General features: G+C 51.2%; 1 protein-coding gene across 1 annotated transcript in view; it reads left to right on the plus strand.

Annotated features, from left to right (window-relative positions):
* Nucleotides 1-15,939, plus strand: part of OSBP2 (oxysterol binding protein 2) — a 371,100-nt gene that overhangs the window by 336,057 nt on the left and 19,104 nt on the right. The window lies entirely within an intron of this gene.

Below are 15,939 nucleotides of genomic sequence, written 5' to 3' on the forward strand. Positions count from 1 at the left end.
CCCAAAAAACTCTCACAGACACGGGACCAACCTCCACCTCATCTAACGACGAGCTGCTGGTACTCCACGCCATGGGAGGGGGGCCCCGCAACCACATGTCAACCCCTCCTACTGGCTGTATTGGGGCCTTGGGACCAGTACCCCCCTGCAGAGTCAATTCGATATGCTAGAGACACCCCTTGCCTCCCCTCTAAGGGAACGCTCAGATCTGCCCCTGGATCCAACTGAGAAGGAGGAACATTACGGTCTGGATCTGGCGATTCTGCCGGAACCAGCAAGACTGCCATCGTCATCCCCTGAGGAACAAAATACATCTATATCTCCTCCACCCCGGATGACTTCAGGCAGTTCCAGGACTTGCTCTGCAGAGTTGCTGGAGAGCTTCAGAATCCCCTCAAGGAGATCCAAGACTCTCAGCACAAACTCTGAGACATCCTGCATGCTTGCATACCCAACAGAATAGCTCTTTCTGTTCATGAAGCCATACTGGAGCCAGCTAGGACAGTTTGGCAGACCCCTGCCACCTGAGCTCCTATCCCAAAAGAAGCATTATGATGTGCCAGCCAAGGGAACAGAAGTTTTGTTTTCTCACCTCACTCTCAATTCACTGGTGATTCATGCTACTTCTAAAGGGCTTTACATCAATATTCTGGAGTCGTGAGCCGTTCAGAAGGCATGCAAGTCCTCCTTCCATTCATCCATGCTCACCATGTCCTCATAATGTCAGACACCGTTACGACTGTCTTCTACGTCAGCAAGCAGCGGGGAGTGAGATCAGCCTCCCTGTGTGCAGAAGCAGTCAGCCTCTGGAATTGGCATATCAGCAAACAAATCACCCTGTCGGCAGCCTACCTTTCTGGGAAGCAGAATGTGCTTGCAGATTCCCTCAGCAGACATTTCACAGTTGACCACAAGTGGGAGGTCCGTGATTCAGTACAGCGCAATATTTTCCCTCTATGGGAGACCCCAACCAGGGATCTGTTTATCTCTCAAGCAAACAGGAAATGCACCACGTGTAGCTCCAGAGGAGCCCTAGGTCACCACCCCCAGGGCAGCGCTTTGCCTCTTTCTTGGTTGGACCAGTTCAATTTTGGCTGCCCTCCACTACCACTCCTGCCATGAGTTCTACACAAAATCCAGCAGGACAGAATACAGGTCATCCTGATTGCCCCCCTTCTTTCCCCGGTTCTTTTTTCCCAACCTCCTACGCATGTCCTCCCGACCACCAGTCATCTTCCCAATATTCCCTGGGCTCATGACTCTGTGGAATAGCAAGATCAAGCACGCTGATCGGTGTCTGCTCCACCTCAGGGCTTAGTGTTTGGATGGGCATCATCCTTAGAACGTTCATGCTCCACATCCATATGAGACATCCTCTTCAACAGTAGCAAGGACTCTACTAGAATATCTTACCTAGCCAAATGGAAACACATCTCTTCCTGGGCACAACAAAGAGGTGTGTGATCCCCTGGGGACTGTCAATTTCAGCACATCTGAGCCTATTTTCCCTGCCAGCTTGGGACTCCAGAACCCTGCCTTGTTGAGCCAGACATGCTAGCCTGTGTGCAACACAGGCCCAGGGTCTGGACCACACCCCCAAAGCTGCAGACTTTACCCAAAAACAGCTCAGCAGGTTACCTGTCTCCAATACCCAGACACCCAGCTCCCAATGGGATCCAAACCCCAAATAAATCTGTTTTACTCTGTATAAAGCTTATACAGGGTAAATTCATAAATTGTTTGCCCTCTATATCACTGATAGAGAGAGATGCACAGCTGTTTGCTCCCCCAGCTATTAATCACTTACTCTGGGTTAATAAAATCACTTTTGTTTATTAATGAAGTATAAAAAGTAGGATTTAAGTGGTTTCAAGTAATAACAGACAGAACAAAGTAAGTCCTCCAAGCAGAATAAAGCAAAACCACATAAGTCTAAGCCTAATACATTAAGAAACTGATTACATGTAATATCTCACTCTGAGATAAGGTCCAATAAGCTTCTTTCACAGACTAGACTCCTTCCTAGTCCGGGCCCAATCCTTTCCCCGGTACAGTCCTTGTTAGTTCGAGCAGACATCTCAGGTGGTAAGCAGGGTCTTTTTCATGACTGGCAGCCCCCTTTGTCCTGCTCCGCCCCCTTTTTATAGCTTTGGCACAAGGTGGGAATCTTTTGTCTCTCTGGGTCCCCACCCCTCCTCCTAAATGCAAAAGTACCAAATTTAAGATGGATTTCATTATCAGGTGACATGATCACATGTCACTGTAAGACCCCTAGTCTCCATTCTCCATGGGCTGGCCCACACATACACAGGAAGGCTTGCAAGTAAACAAACCATTTACAACCAATTGTCCTAGTCAATGGGAGCCATCAAGATTCTAAACCACCATTAATGGCCCACACTTTGCATAATTACAATAGGACCTCAGAGTTCTACTTCATATTTCTAGCTTCAGATACAAGAATGATACATGCATACAAATAGGAGGAATATATTCAGTAGTTCATAACCTTTGTTATGATACCTTACAAGAGACCTTTTGCATAAAGCATATTCCAGTTATATCATATTCACACTCATAAGCATTTTTCCATAAAACATGTGGAGTGCAATGTCACAAGGTGCTCCACCAGAGACTACAGCTATTCCTCTCCTTTTGGACTATATCTAATCTGTGACAACATCAACTCCTTGCGAGCCTATTTGGCGGGGATCGGCGCATACGATCCACCTTCTCAGAGCTACTCCGTCTTCACCCACCCCCTGACCAATAGATTCTGGAAAGGCCTAATCAGAACCTTCCCATCTACTCAAAAGCCTGCTCCCCAGTGGGAAGCAAACCTTGTTCTCGCAGCATTCAGAAGTTCTTCCCCCACCCCCCGGCCACCTTTGAACCTATAGCTACTTGCTCCATGCCCCTCCTTTCCATGAAGGTTGCTTTCCTTGTAGCCATCACCTCAGCAAGAAGGGTTGGAGAACTTGGAGCAGTGATGGCAGATTCTCCATACAGTATATTCTTTACATCGACACTCCAAATTCACCCCTAAAATAGTTTTAGAATTTCACTGTAACCAATTCATTCACTTACCTGTGTTCTCCCAGAACTGCACACTTCCACAGAGGAGCAAAAGACTCCACTCCCTCGATGTTTGGCAGGCCTTGGCTTTTTACCTGCAGAGAACAAAACCAGCAGGCAGGCAATCCCAGAGGCTGTTCATTGCTGTTGCAGAAAGGATCAGAGGGTGCACCATCTCCACCCAGAGACTCTCCAGATGGATCTCTGGCAGCCTTCTAGTCTGCATTCAGCTATTGAACTCCCCACCCCATGGGGCAAGAGCTCATTCCACCAGAGCGCAAGCAACAGCTATGGCGTCTCTTCAGGAGGTGCCCTTCCTGGACATCTGCAAAGCAGCCCTGTGGGGCTCCCTTCACGCATTTGCAAGATGTTATGCCCTGTTGCAGGACTCTTCTGCCTCCTTTGGGACAGCGGTGCTCCACTCAGCTCTCCTGTCTACATCCTCCTCCTACTGAGGTACTGCTTGTCAGTCACCCACAGTGGAACACAGTAGGGACCATCAGTTGAAGAAGAGGATACTTGCCTGTAATTGGAGGTGCTTTGTGATGTGTGATCTGATTTGCAGTAGTGAAGGAACTGGAGAGGCGGTTGGTCTGCCCCGCCCTTTATCCCCTCAGTTGGTGGCTTGAGGTGAGCCAAGGTGCATGCCCGGACCAACTTTCAAAATTCTCCGGCTCCAGCTGCATGGTGCACATGCACAGCCCACAGCAGAATGCAGATAGAGACTAAACATCTCAAACAGGTAAGTAACTTCCTCTTCACTGTAACCTGAATCCAGACTTGCCTATAGCAGCACCCTGAAGCAATTCAGGACTGGTCTCCTCCTTCACTGTGAACAGTGTCATGCTAGATCACCCTGGTCCAGGCAGGCTTCACAATGTACTGCTCTGCAGACAACCCCCAAACGGGAGGGGGTCCGAGGGGGACCTCGTATTGGATTTCATGTGTTTTAAACTGTGAAGTTTCAGAGCTTTCTCTTGTGGATCCTCTTGGAAGAGAGAGATTTACCTTGGGCGAATTTCCCAGGGCAGTAGCACATCCAGGGTGAACAGGTGAAGGGAGTGCAGGTTCAGATGCATATTTTCACACAGTCAGTGCTATGACATTCTCCTAGAAATGTATGTGCACTGCTTGCCCCCCGGACACAGTGAACAAAGTATTGATAATCTCCATGACTAAAATCCAGTTATCCAAATAGGATATTCTCTTGCCGGTTACAGAGGAATTGAAGGAGGAGATTTTGCTGTATTTCTCATTTGTAATCCAGTTGCTCAAGGGATTTGGGCTGTAATTGCTTTGGTACAAATAATCTCTTAACTCATTTAATGCAGCAGGTCTTTGGGCCCCCTGGCTGCAGTATGTTCCATCTGATGCACAGAGCTCACTGCACTGGAAACAGTGCAGATTGGCTGCCTGAGCCCCAGACTGGGGGCTAATCTGAAGGGCACTGAGTTTCTCGAAGTGCTGCCCTGGCCCTGGGGTTCAGTGGGGAAGTGGATGGGTTTCGATCACTGTGCTGCAGAATTCCCTTGGTGGTAACTAATGAGGCAGAGCTTTACTGCGGGGACTCCAATGGGAGGAATGAAACTAGAGCAGAGGGAAGGTTGTACCATAGACAGGGCCTGAGACGCTGTAGTTTTCTGACATCCCCCAGACAGTGATACAAGGAGCTGTGCCCGTGTTAGGCAGCCAGATGGCGACATTGTTTATTATTTAATTCTGAACGTCCTAATGCCCTCTGTTCTCAGCTCCCTGAGGGCACCTCCCCTCTGCACAGAAGGGGAGTGCAGCAGCACCAGGACCCCTGCTCAGCTTTGAGGTGCCACCAGTGACATGCTGCCCATCTTTGGTTGGGTGAGGACACACTACTACCCCTAAAGGTGAGGAGGATGGCAGCTTCCTCCAGGCAAAAGCTAAGGACGGAGCTGAGATACTTGGCTAATGGCTGCTGGTGAGATCTCTGTTGCTTTGGTGCACTGGGGCATCAAGACAGAGTGGGATGTTAGGCTGAGAAAAGGGCTGATTATTAGAATACTGTCAGAGCAATAGGGGCCATTATATAGATGGGAAACTGAGGCCCAGAGAACTAAGTGGCAGAGCAGGGAGTTGAACCTCGGTCTCCTGAGATGCAAGCTAGTGCCCAAACCCATGGGGCAATTCCTTCTCCCATCTCTTCCACCGGGGTGACTGTGCTGTCACCCCATAAGAGGAGAGGTCAGGGGGTGACTGTTCTGTTCCTTTGCCCCCGCAAGGAGTGTTAATTTCTGTCAGGAAACTGCCTTCATAAGTGGGAGGGTGTGGCGGTTCAATACAAGACAGGACACGGCTTTAGGCAAGCAAGCAGGCTGGTCTGCTGGTGGGATTTTCCCTGTCAGCTTTTCCACCTCTTTTATTTCTCTCCCCCCTGCGCATCACATACCCCAACCGACCGCAAAAGGCATCAACAAAGGAAATAATATGACTTTGATTAATATTCCTATTTACTAGCCTCTATCTACTACAATCTTTATTCTCAGGCCTTGAGCTTCGGCCGAGGAAGCTTCCCACGGCTGATGTCCTTATTTTGACTTCCCAGATGGTCCATGTTTTCATGGTCCATGTCCTTGGATAGAACAGAGCAATGTGTGCATTGCTCCTACACAACAGTCAGGGTGTGCCCTGACTGTTTCCAGGTGCATGAACGCTACATGAACCCTTCATCCCCCCTTTTGTTATTATTATGCTCGGCCATCTCATGGTAGCCATCAATTTGCTTTTGTAAGTGATTCAACTCCCGGACAGACAAGGACATAACTCGGGGAGCCTACCAGGGCAGATCTCTGCAAAGCCTTAGCAAGGAGGGAATACATTGTATACAGCAGCAGCAAAATATAAGCCCAACAATTACAAACACAGCATAACCGAAAAGTTGTCGCAGCCATCCTAGAGAGGGCAGCCATCCTGTAAGCCAATCCCAAAAGCCCTCAAACCCCAGATCTTGGTGTATGTGTGCTGTAAGATTGGCCAATTCGGCCAGTCTAGTTTCTATGGAGCAACTATTATCAGTTAAATTAAAGCAACACATGTGCTGAAACGTGGCGCAGCCTAGATGGTGTTTCAGGAGCAAAAAATCAATGGCTGCTCTGTTATCCAAAATTGCATCCCTTAATTCGTGTTGCTCTGTATTAAGTAGGGCAATTGCCTGGGATGTTGTATTAATTGCCTTTGCCGCAAAGCATGCCAGGTTATTTAAAGTTCTGGCTGTATAAATGGCAAGCGCGGGGACCCCAACAATAGAGGCCGCTAAAGCAGTATACTCAGCACGACTAAAAAGCTCAACATCTGCAATACAATCATCTGAAAGGGGTACACTTCTTCTACTACGTTTTTGACCAGCAAAAGGCAATATAAGTGTCATTCTACTATGACAGCAAAGGGTGCCATCTCTTAAATTTGCAGGAATATAATTAAAGGTGCATGAACCGCAGGTAAAAAACCATCCTGATGGTAGGATGATATGGCCATAATTGTATGAAACATTTACGGCGTGGGAACAATTTAAAAAGGGTTGAGAAACTTGCCGACAGCCCAAGGGCACCCTTGTACTAGTGCAGTTAACCACACGTGCACAGGTGACATTGTTGGCCCCGGCCGGGTACGGTGTGTGGAGGGATATGGCCGTGTGAGACAAAGTATAATTGGCCGGGCCCCAATTAGCCATACCAGAGTATTGGGAAGAGAGATTCGCGTAAGCAGCGAGCATCGTCTCATTCCCTATTTCTTCAGGGTGATGACATACTGGGATAAGGCATGTACCCAACAATTCTCCAGCTGCTACAGAATTAGATAAACAAAAGTGGGTAACATTTGCTATTGAAGCCAATCTTTCCCATAGGTTATATGTCATTCGGGCTCGTAACGGAGAAAGCGCTCCCAAGCCAACCCCTACAGGAAATAGCAGGCACAAAAGGCCAATACAGAATTAGCAGTACAATAATCAATACAGAATTAGCAGTAATTTGGGCAAGAATTGCCACAAACAAAGTCTCAGGAGTCTCTGGCTGTTGGTTTGCTGCCAGCCGTCGTTGAGCCGCGGCGACCAACGCTTTTACTGCTCCCCATGTCATGGGCTGGCTTGGGACACTATGCCTCTTCCGTTTCCGTCCCTTCGTTGTCGACCCAGGAGGCACCGCTCCCTCCTCCAGGGTCAGCTGAAACTCCGGTATGGGGTTCGATAGTCCCTGGTGCCATGCCATGCTGCTTCAGTGCCGGTCGCACACACCGGGCCGGAACCCACAATGGTCCTGCAGGGAGAGACACAGCAGCATATCCCCGACCCCAAGTGATTAGAGGCACTGGGCCCAGCCATTGCGGATTAGGCAGCTGACGGTAATAGACACGTGGTCTTTCCAGCACCTCGGATTTATGAAAATGCCGATCCGCGGGGGTCTGCTGATCTGCGTTTAGCGTTAAGTTATTTAAAGTGAACAAAAGGATATGCAATTGTTGCTGAATGTCTCCCAAGGTTCGGAGACGCAGCTCCCCTTGTTTTAATTGTTTGTCAAGCAAGGTTTTTAGTGTGCGATTTGCACGTTCTACAATGGCTTGGCCCGTGGAGTTATAAGGGATCCCGTGTGTGAGACGGACGTCCCATTGGACACAAAAGGCGGAAAGAGCTGTGGAGCAGTAGGCTGGGGCATTATCTGTTTTTATTTGGCTCAGGCGGCCCATAACAGCAAAACAGACTAGCAGATGGTGAATAACTTTAGGAGTGGCTTCCCCATGCTGTGGGGTTGCCCAGAGGAATCCCGAATAGGTATCAATGGAAACATGTAAAAACGAATAGGGGCGGAATTGTGGCACATGAGTAACATCCATTTGCCACAGCTGATTTGCTGCGGTACCTCGGGGGTTAACGGCATAAGAGAAAGTAGGAGCAGCAGCAGCACAGTGGGGGCAGGAACGAACAATGGAATGTGCATGATCAGCAGGAATGTGAAACTGCCGGGCCAAAACCGAGGCAGACTGATGAAAAAAGGCATGGCTTTCAATGGGGTCAGAAAAAAGGGAATTTACCTCACCACGTAACCCGCGATCGGCGCGCGCATTGCCTTCAGTGAGTAGCCCAGGCAGAGGGGTATGACTGCGAATATAAGCAACAAAGTACGGGAAATTACGAGTGGTGATGAGATACTGTAAAGACAAAAACAGGCGAAGGAGGTCTGCATCGACCTGAGGGGTAATGAGGGCAAGGGGTAAATGATCAATTACTTGATAAACATAATGGGTGTCCACAATCAAATTAAAGGGACAATCAACAAAAAGTTGAAAGGCCAAAACAACAGCAGCCAATTCTGAGCACTGTGCAGAACGCTGAGGCAGCGTAAAGCGAGAATGCCAACGAGGGGGGTCACCTAATTGATAGGTGACAACACCGCGACGTGGAGAGCCATCAGTAAAAAGAGTGACGGCTGAAACAATGGGTTGAGAGCGACTAAGACGATGGACAACCAGGGGCACCTGTTGGGTAATTACCAATCGGGGATCTTTATGGGGATTATAAGAGATCTCTCCCACATAATCACAAAGAGCAACCTGCCAGGCCAAGGAGGTGTGGCACAAAGAGTCAAATTCAGTACGGGACAAGGGGAGCACAATGGCAACTAAATCAGTGCCAGTGCACTGCACGGTGGCGGGCTTTACAAACAAGATCAGATAGGGCATCTAAATACGGGTAAATATTTCGAGGGGGGGTGGATGAAAGGTATAGCCATTCTATAATAGAGACGGCTGTGTCTGTACGGGGTACAAACAGAGCTGCAGTTGGCGTATGAGGGGTGGCAAGAAGAACCAACCGTAAGGGACGGACCTCTGGGAGTCTGTCCACAAACTGCTGACTCAATGCTGCATTGATTTGTCGAATGCAGGCAGTATGCTCCTCAGTGATGGCAATAACCGCACCTGGTGCCCGGGCTCCACGCAGGAGCTCGAACAACGGCTGCAGCATTGCAGTGGGGAGACGAAAGTAGGGCCGAATCCAATTTAAATGACCCAAAACTTGTCGTAATCTAACAAGGGTTAGGGGTTGAGGTAGAATTAATTCCGGACGAACCGGAGCAGCATAGGTTTGTAAAACCTTATGTCCGAGGTAGCGATAGGGATAAGAGCGTTGGATTTTTTCTGGTGCCACTAATAGGCCATTTTGGCCGAGAATCTCGGACAGAGATTCAAGTTGTTCTGCCGTAACCTCAGGACCACTAAGCAAAATGTCATCCATATAATGGTAGACCTTTAGTGTGGGGTACCGGGCACGAAAAGGGGCAAGGGCCCGATCCACAAAGAGCTGACACAAGGTCGGACTATTTTGCATTCCCTGGGGCAAGACTTTCCATTGATACCTATGAGAGGGTTGCTGATTATTATATTGTGGCACCGTAAACGCAAATTTTTCGCGGTCTTGTGGGCAAAGCGGAATAGTGAAAAAACAATCCTTTAAATCTAACACACAAAGCTGATCGGTTTGAGGAATTAAATTCGGGTTCGGTAAGCCAAATTGCGAGGGGCCCATAGGTTGGATGCGTTTATTTATTTCCCTTAGATCATGTAACAGCCGCCATGCACCCGATTTTTTCTTAATAACGAACACCGGGGTGTTCCAGGGACTGGTGGAGCTCTCCAGTCGCTGTGCTTGCAAATGCTGCTGCACAAGCGACTGAAGTGCTCTTAGTTTCTCTAGAGGGAAGGGCCACTGGTCAATCCACACGGGCTCTAAGGATTGCCACACCAAGGGTAATGCTGAAGTGCTCTTAGCTTCTCTAGAGGGAGGGGCCACTGGTCAATCCACACGGGCTCTAAGGATTGCCACACCAAGGGTAATGCTGAAGGCATGGCGGGTGCGGGAGGGTTTTGGGCCATTAGATATTAATATCGAGGGTGGTGTCCAGCTTTGTAAGCAAGTCACGGCCCCAAATATTGAGGTGGACAGGGAGCACAAAAGGACGGATTGTAGCAAGGGCACGGCCTCCCGGTTTAGAGACCGTGACCCAAGACAAACTGGCGCCCGGGTTTACTACCCCCAATCCCCCACAACTCCTTAGAAGGAATTGTTGGCCAACTGACCGGCCACTCCAGATCACGAATCACCGTAACGTCAGCTCCAGTGTCCACCAGCCCTGTAAAGGGAACATCATTTAAGAGAAGTGTTAACTGAGGTTTCGAGGGGCGGACCGACATTGTTAGAGCAACAAGTGGAGAGGACGTGTTGTGAGATGGTGACTGAGCCAGCGTCGATCCAAAGCCTCCTCCACCCCGGTCTCGATCCTCCGCAGCTGGCACCGGATAGGGGACTAAAATCAATTGTGCAATTGACCGTCCACGCGGGAGTGACTGTGGAAGATGAGTCCACACCTGAACCTTAATAATGCCTGTGTAGTCAGCATCAATGACCCCTGGAATGACAAAAAAGCCCTGTTTCCCAGCATGTGAGCGAGGGAGAACGAGACCTACAAAGCCGACAGGGAGAGGTCCCGTCACCTGTGTAGGTATGGCGCAAACCTCCCCTGGCAGCCGAAAGTCAGTGTCCTCCTGCATGATCAAATCAAGCCCTGCACTTCCAGCAGTCGCCGCCCTCATAGAGTGTATGGATTTTAAGGCAGAGGAGCGGTTGTCTGAGTGGGAAACACCCCCGTTTGGCCCTGGGTTCGGGGGGGACCCGTCGCGCGGTTTCCCGACCCGCTATGACACTGATTAGCCCAGTGATAACCTTTCCCACACTTGGGGCACTTCTTGGAGGGTTGGGCTGGTGCCTTAGATGAGCGGCACTCCTGCTGAAAATGACCCTCCTTACCACAGCGGTAACAACGCTTCCCCTCCTTCCCGGTTTTTCTCAGGGCGGCAGCCAGAACTCCAGCCTTATGGGCTTGTGTGCCGATGTTCTGGCACGCCCGCAGCATGTCTGAGAGCTCTAAAATACCAGAGGCTTGCGCTGCCTGGAGAGCACTGCGGCAATCCTCATTTGCATTTTCAACTGCCAATTTTAACAGGAGCTCGTGAGCTGCCTCAATGTTATCCACCTGTCGGAGGATAGCCTCATGCAATCTGTTGGTAAAATCCAAAAAGGACTCTGAGGCACCCTGACGGATACTGACAAAGCTTTTGGTAGGCTTGCCTGAATCCGGGACCTTCTTGAAAGCATGCTGGGCACAGGTGGAAATAATGGGGAAGACGGCCTGAGGGAGTTGAGACTGCATCTCAGTAGTAGCAAACGGGCCCTCCCCTGCCAAATGCTCATAAATGATACCGTGCTCTCTATGTACCTGAGCTTGGCGTTCTGCCATCTGCCGATACTCACTAAGCCAAATAACATACTGACTGGGTGATAACATCATGCGCAGCACAGTTTTCCAATCCTCAGGGATTAGGGAGTACCCAGTACCTATCCCTTCAATGAGACCACGCACAAAGGTGCTAGTCAGGCCAAACTCACGAATTGCTTTCTTTACCTCTCTAACCACCGAGTATGGCAAAGTGGTCCAGGTGCCCACGGGGTTGCCCTGGTCATCATTCTGCCAGGTCACCGGGCAAACTGAGACCAGATCAGCTAGCTCCTCCGCTGTAAGATCTGAGCAAGTCTTCGCTGCATGGACCATTCGTTGCACCAGCGAAAGCCCCTGAGCAGACGTGGATGACCCTCTGGGGGGCCCCACGGGGGGAGGGTGATCACACACCGGCTCCGGTGGGGAAGGCCAGGGAGGCGGTGGTAATAGAGGCCCTGGGGGCGAAGCAGGGGGAGGGATGGTTGCAGGAGCGGACGGGGGTGGCGAGATCACCAACCTCGCGAGGGAGGGTCTGTCCGAGGCGACACGCTGTATCGCGTCGCGGCAGAGGTGCCAGGCATGTAAAGCCTGCACGGGCGCCCGAGGCTCCTCGTGCAATGTCTGACCCAACCGCTCCCAGTCCGCTAAGTTAAGGGTTCCAGCTTCAGGGTACCATGGGCACTGGGCACTCACCTCCTGTAGCAGGAGAGTGAGCTCTCTAGTAGGACAGTCATGCTGAGCCTTACTCAACAAATACTGTAGCTCACAGCGGTGTTGCACTTGCAAAGCAGAGAGGGAACTTCCCATACTTACCACAATGAAAAATACTCACCGGGATCCGCGAAGCGGATGAGTGACGCGTCTGAAACCCTTGCCGGGCGAGGTGAGTGCTGAGGGCCCCACGTTTGGGCGCCAGTTGTGGCGGTTCAATACAAGACAGGACACGGCTTTAGGCAAGCAAGCAGGCTGGTCTGCTGGTGGGATTTTCCCTGTCAGCTTTTCCACCTCTTTTATTTCTCTCCCCCCTGCGCATCACATACCCCAACCGACCGCAAAAGGCATCAACAAAGGAAATAATATGACTTTGATTAATATTCCTATTTACTAGCCTCTATCTACTACAATCTTTATTCTCAGGCCTTGAGCTTCGGCCGAGGAAGCTTCCCACGGCTGATGTCCTTATTTTGACTTCCCAGATGGTCCATGTTTTCATGGTCCATGTCCTTGGATAGAACAGAGCAATGTGTGCATTGCTCCTACACAACAGTCAGGGTGTGCCCTGACTGTTTCCAGGTGCATGAACGCTACATGAACCCTTCAGGAGGGGGTCTCCACGTCCGGCCTCTGTGTGCAGTGAGGGTCCGGTCCTCCTCCCTGCGAGGAACTGACCCACCCTTGGCTTTGGAAGCACAGAGGAAATCAGTGGCTGCCTGATAGTAAGGCAGAGCCATGAGAGGCGGCGGAGGGCGTGCGGGGGGGTTACTCCCCTGACGCCAAGGCAGGGTTGGTAATAACGTGTGCCTGTCGAGGGCCCTGTCCAGGCCTAGACTGTGTATCTCTTTCTTTCCCCTGGAAGGATTTAGGCAGTTCAGACGGTAACACTTGTGTGACTTGTCCTGCCGGGCTGAGGACTGGAGCCCTGTCTATCCATGGGAAGGGTACGGCCAGGGCGCCGCAGAGCCTGCTGACCCACAGTATGTTCCAGCCCTGCCCTGGAGGGAGACCACCTCTGGGGGGGAGGGAGGGGTCAGGAAGGGAGCTGAGTCTGAGCCAGTCGGTGCTGGTGAGGAGGCTGAGCTGTGGTGGTGTCCCTGTGGCCTGGGTGCCTGCCTTCTAGGAGCTGGGCTGACGTCCACACCCTCTCCCATCTACTGGCTACCTGCGAGGTGCCTAGGCTTGAACTGGGTTTGGCTGGGCCACCTTGCAGTGTGCTCTTGCTGCCTGTCCCCGTCCTCACCGGTGTGCAGGAAGGCTGAGCTGCCCCCTGCCTGCTGAGGGCTGCGGGTGGCTCCCTTCAGAGATAATTGCACCTCAACATGGCGCAGCTGAGGCCCCTGTTCCAGGGAAGCACAAGGCCCTAGCTTCCTCCCTGGTCCCCATGCAGCTGGGAGGGAAGAGAGCGGACGTTGGGACCCAAACATGGATTCCCAGCTGGGAACCGCTAGCACTGTCAGCCCCTGCAGCTTCTCTCCTAGTGTCCCGTTAAACCTCCCTGGGGCAGGTGCTCACCAGCTGCATTCTCCCCAATGCGTCCACCCTGAAATCCCATCTCCTCCCCCAGACGTGCTGGGGCCAGTTTCCACAGAGTGCGGCAGGGGCTGCAGCGCAAAGGCTGTCAAAGCAAGGTAGTGGGGTGGGTGGCGAGGCGAGAAGCTCTAGCTGAAGCGTACAGCTATGGCTGCAGATCTTCCCCGCAGGCCGTCCAGCTGCCCGCTGAGGGGAGTCCAGCAGGAGCCGGGCCTGCCTTCATCTCTGCCTGTCATTGCAGAACCCTGTGTGGTTAGCAAGCTGCCTGCTGAGCAAGCAGCCCTTGGTCAGCATCCTCATTAGAGCCGGGAAGGGGAAAGCAGAGAGATTTTAATGAGGTTTCAAGAGGCTTCCACGAGCTAATAATAGCAGGTCCTTTTTGGGGCCCAACAGAGTGAGATGCCGAGACCCAGGACCCGATTCTGCCCTCGCTGTCACCGGGGTCAATAAGGAGGAGCTCCACTGACCATACCAGCAAGAGGAGACATGGATCCTACCTCGTAGTCCGGAAACAACCTGCCCAGGTCCTGGTGCCTCCTCAGATCCACCAAGCCAAGGCAGATGGATCTGGCCACATGGCGAGACTAAGGAACCTGAGGGGAGTGGAGCTGCCCCAAAGGGGGAGATTAGAGATTCTTCTGGGGAATAGCTTCATGGCAAGTTTAAATGGGAGGAGGATGGGTACCACTCCCAGTAACTTCTGTTCGAAGACTACCTGCGGTCTCCGCAGAGCTAACCTTAGAGCTGATCCTGTTGAGCTATTGGCATCTTAACTGTGTCTGGGACAATATCCTCAAACAACTCAAAGCCTGGGATTTCTGTCCTCGGGATCATTCCAGAGTTCTCCGGAAGTGGCACTGAGGATTTGCTGATGTAAAACTCCGAAGGGGTCAGGGTCTGAAATCCAGGATACAATATTTAGCAAGGCTTAGGGTAACTGTGGGCAGCCAGGTGCTTATCAGTCCCAGCCTCAAGCAGGTGGAGATCTTGATATCAAGAAAACTGTCTGGAAATCTCCTCCTCTGGATTCAGTCCCTTCCAGTCGAACCCATCCAGGCTGCAGATAGATGGACAGCACGCTGACTCATACGCATACGTCTTCCTGTGCCTGGACTGAGCTCTGGAGTTATAAATGACCAGTTGTCTGTGTAGGCTCCTCCGGGGCTGGGTTAATGGGGTAGGTAATGCGGGTGGTGGGGTCTGTGTTTCTTGTCCCTGGGTGGTTGTTTTCTTTTGCTTCCCCCTGTTGGCATGAGAGGGGTCTGTTTCGTCCTGCCGTGCCCTGGCATTGGGGAGCTGGGTTGGGTTTCCTTACAGAGCTGGAGTTGGAGGGTGGGGTGGGGGGGGGTGTGTGGGGTGGGGGGCTTACACTTCCTAACCATATTTAAAACCAAGAACGGATCATTCAGGAGCAGGGGCTGAGGCCATGAGATTGAGCGTTTTGCTGTTGTCTCCTGGCACCGGTTCTTTACTTTGAAAGATGCTGGGTTGTTTTTATAGCTTCCAGGACTTGATAACAAGTGCTAGCAAGTCCTGGCAAGATCTCTCTGCTGCTGGCTTGGAGTGCTCATGGAGTTGCCAAGGTAGATGTACTGCTTGCAGTTGGAAAGGCTGCTGCCCCCGAAGGGGAACCTGCTCCTGCTCCAGTGTCCGTTGCTGTTGTGCTTGTTAGTCACAAAGATTAGTGAGCGTAAATGTCTTGTTGGCACAGTCAATAAGCAGCCGCTGCTTTATCATGAGAGAAACGATGGGTGAGATGACGTCTTATTGGACCAACTTCTGTTGACAGAAGGTACAAGCTTCTGAGCTACACCAGGCAGCAACCACAGCAATATTTGGGTACATCTGTGAACCCCGAGTGTGCAGGTGGCGAGTTGCTCTGTGTCGCTGTGTGTTCCTGGCCAGCCACACGTCCCAGCTGAAGCAGGACACCCTCTGCCCGACACACCTCACAAGTGCATTTGCTCACCTGGTTATTAATGACCCGAGCGGCCTCCTGCAATCACTCCATAAATACGAATAGAGCCATGCTGGCTGCAGGGAAGGAGCCTCTCCCAGGAAGTGCGAGCGCTCGCAGTGCCAATCCACACACAGGCCGCAGAAGTTATTGCCTCCTGAACTCTGTGTAAATGTTTAAGAAGGGCAGCCCCACGGATCTAAGCATTTGCGTGTCTCAAGGACTTCCCAGCTAAACCATTTTCCATGTGTAGGATTCTACTTACCGTGTGGATCTGTGATTCACGCAGCTTGAGGAGAGGAGAAACCTGAATTCTGAAGGGCTGGGGGGGTCCCTGTTTACAGTTAGTGTGACAATGACAGGAGG

This window comes from Lepidochelys kempii, chromosome 15, assembly GCF_965140285.1.
Source record: "Lepidochelys kempii isolate rLepKem1 chromosome 15, rLepKem1.hap1, whole genome shotgun sequence".
NCBI classification, from domain to species: domain Eukaryota; kingdom Metazoa; phylum Chordata; order Testudines; family Cheloniidae; genus Lepidochelys; species Lepidochelys kempii.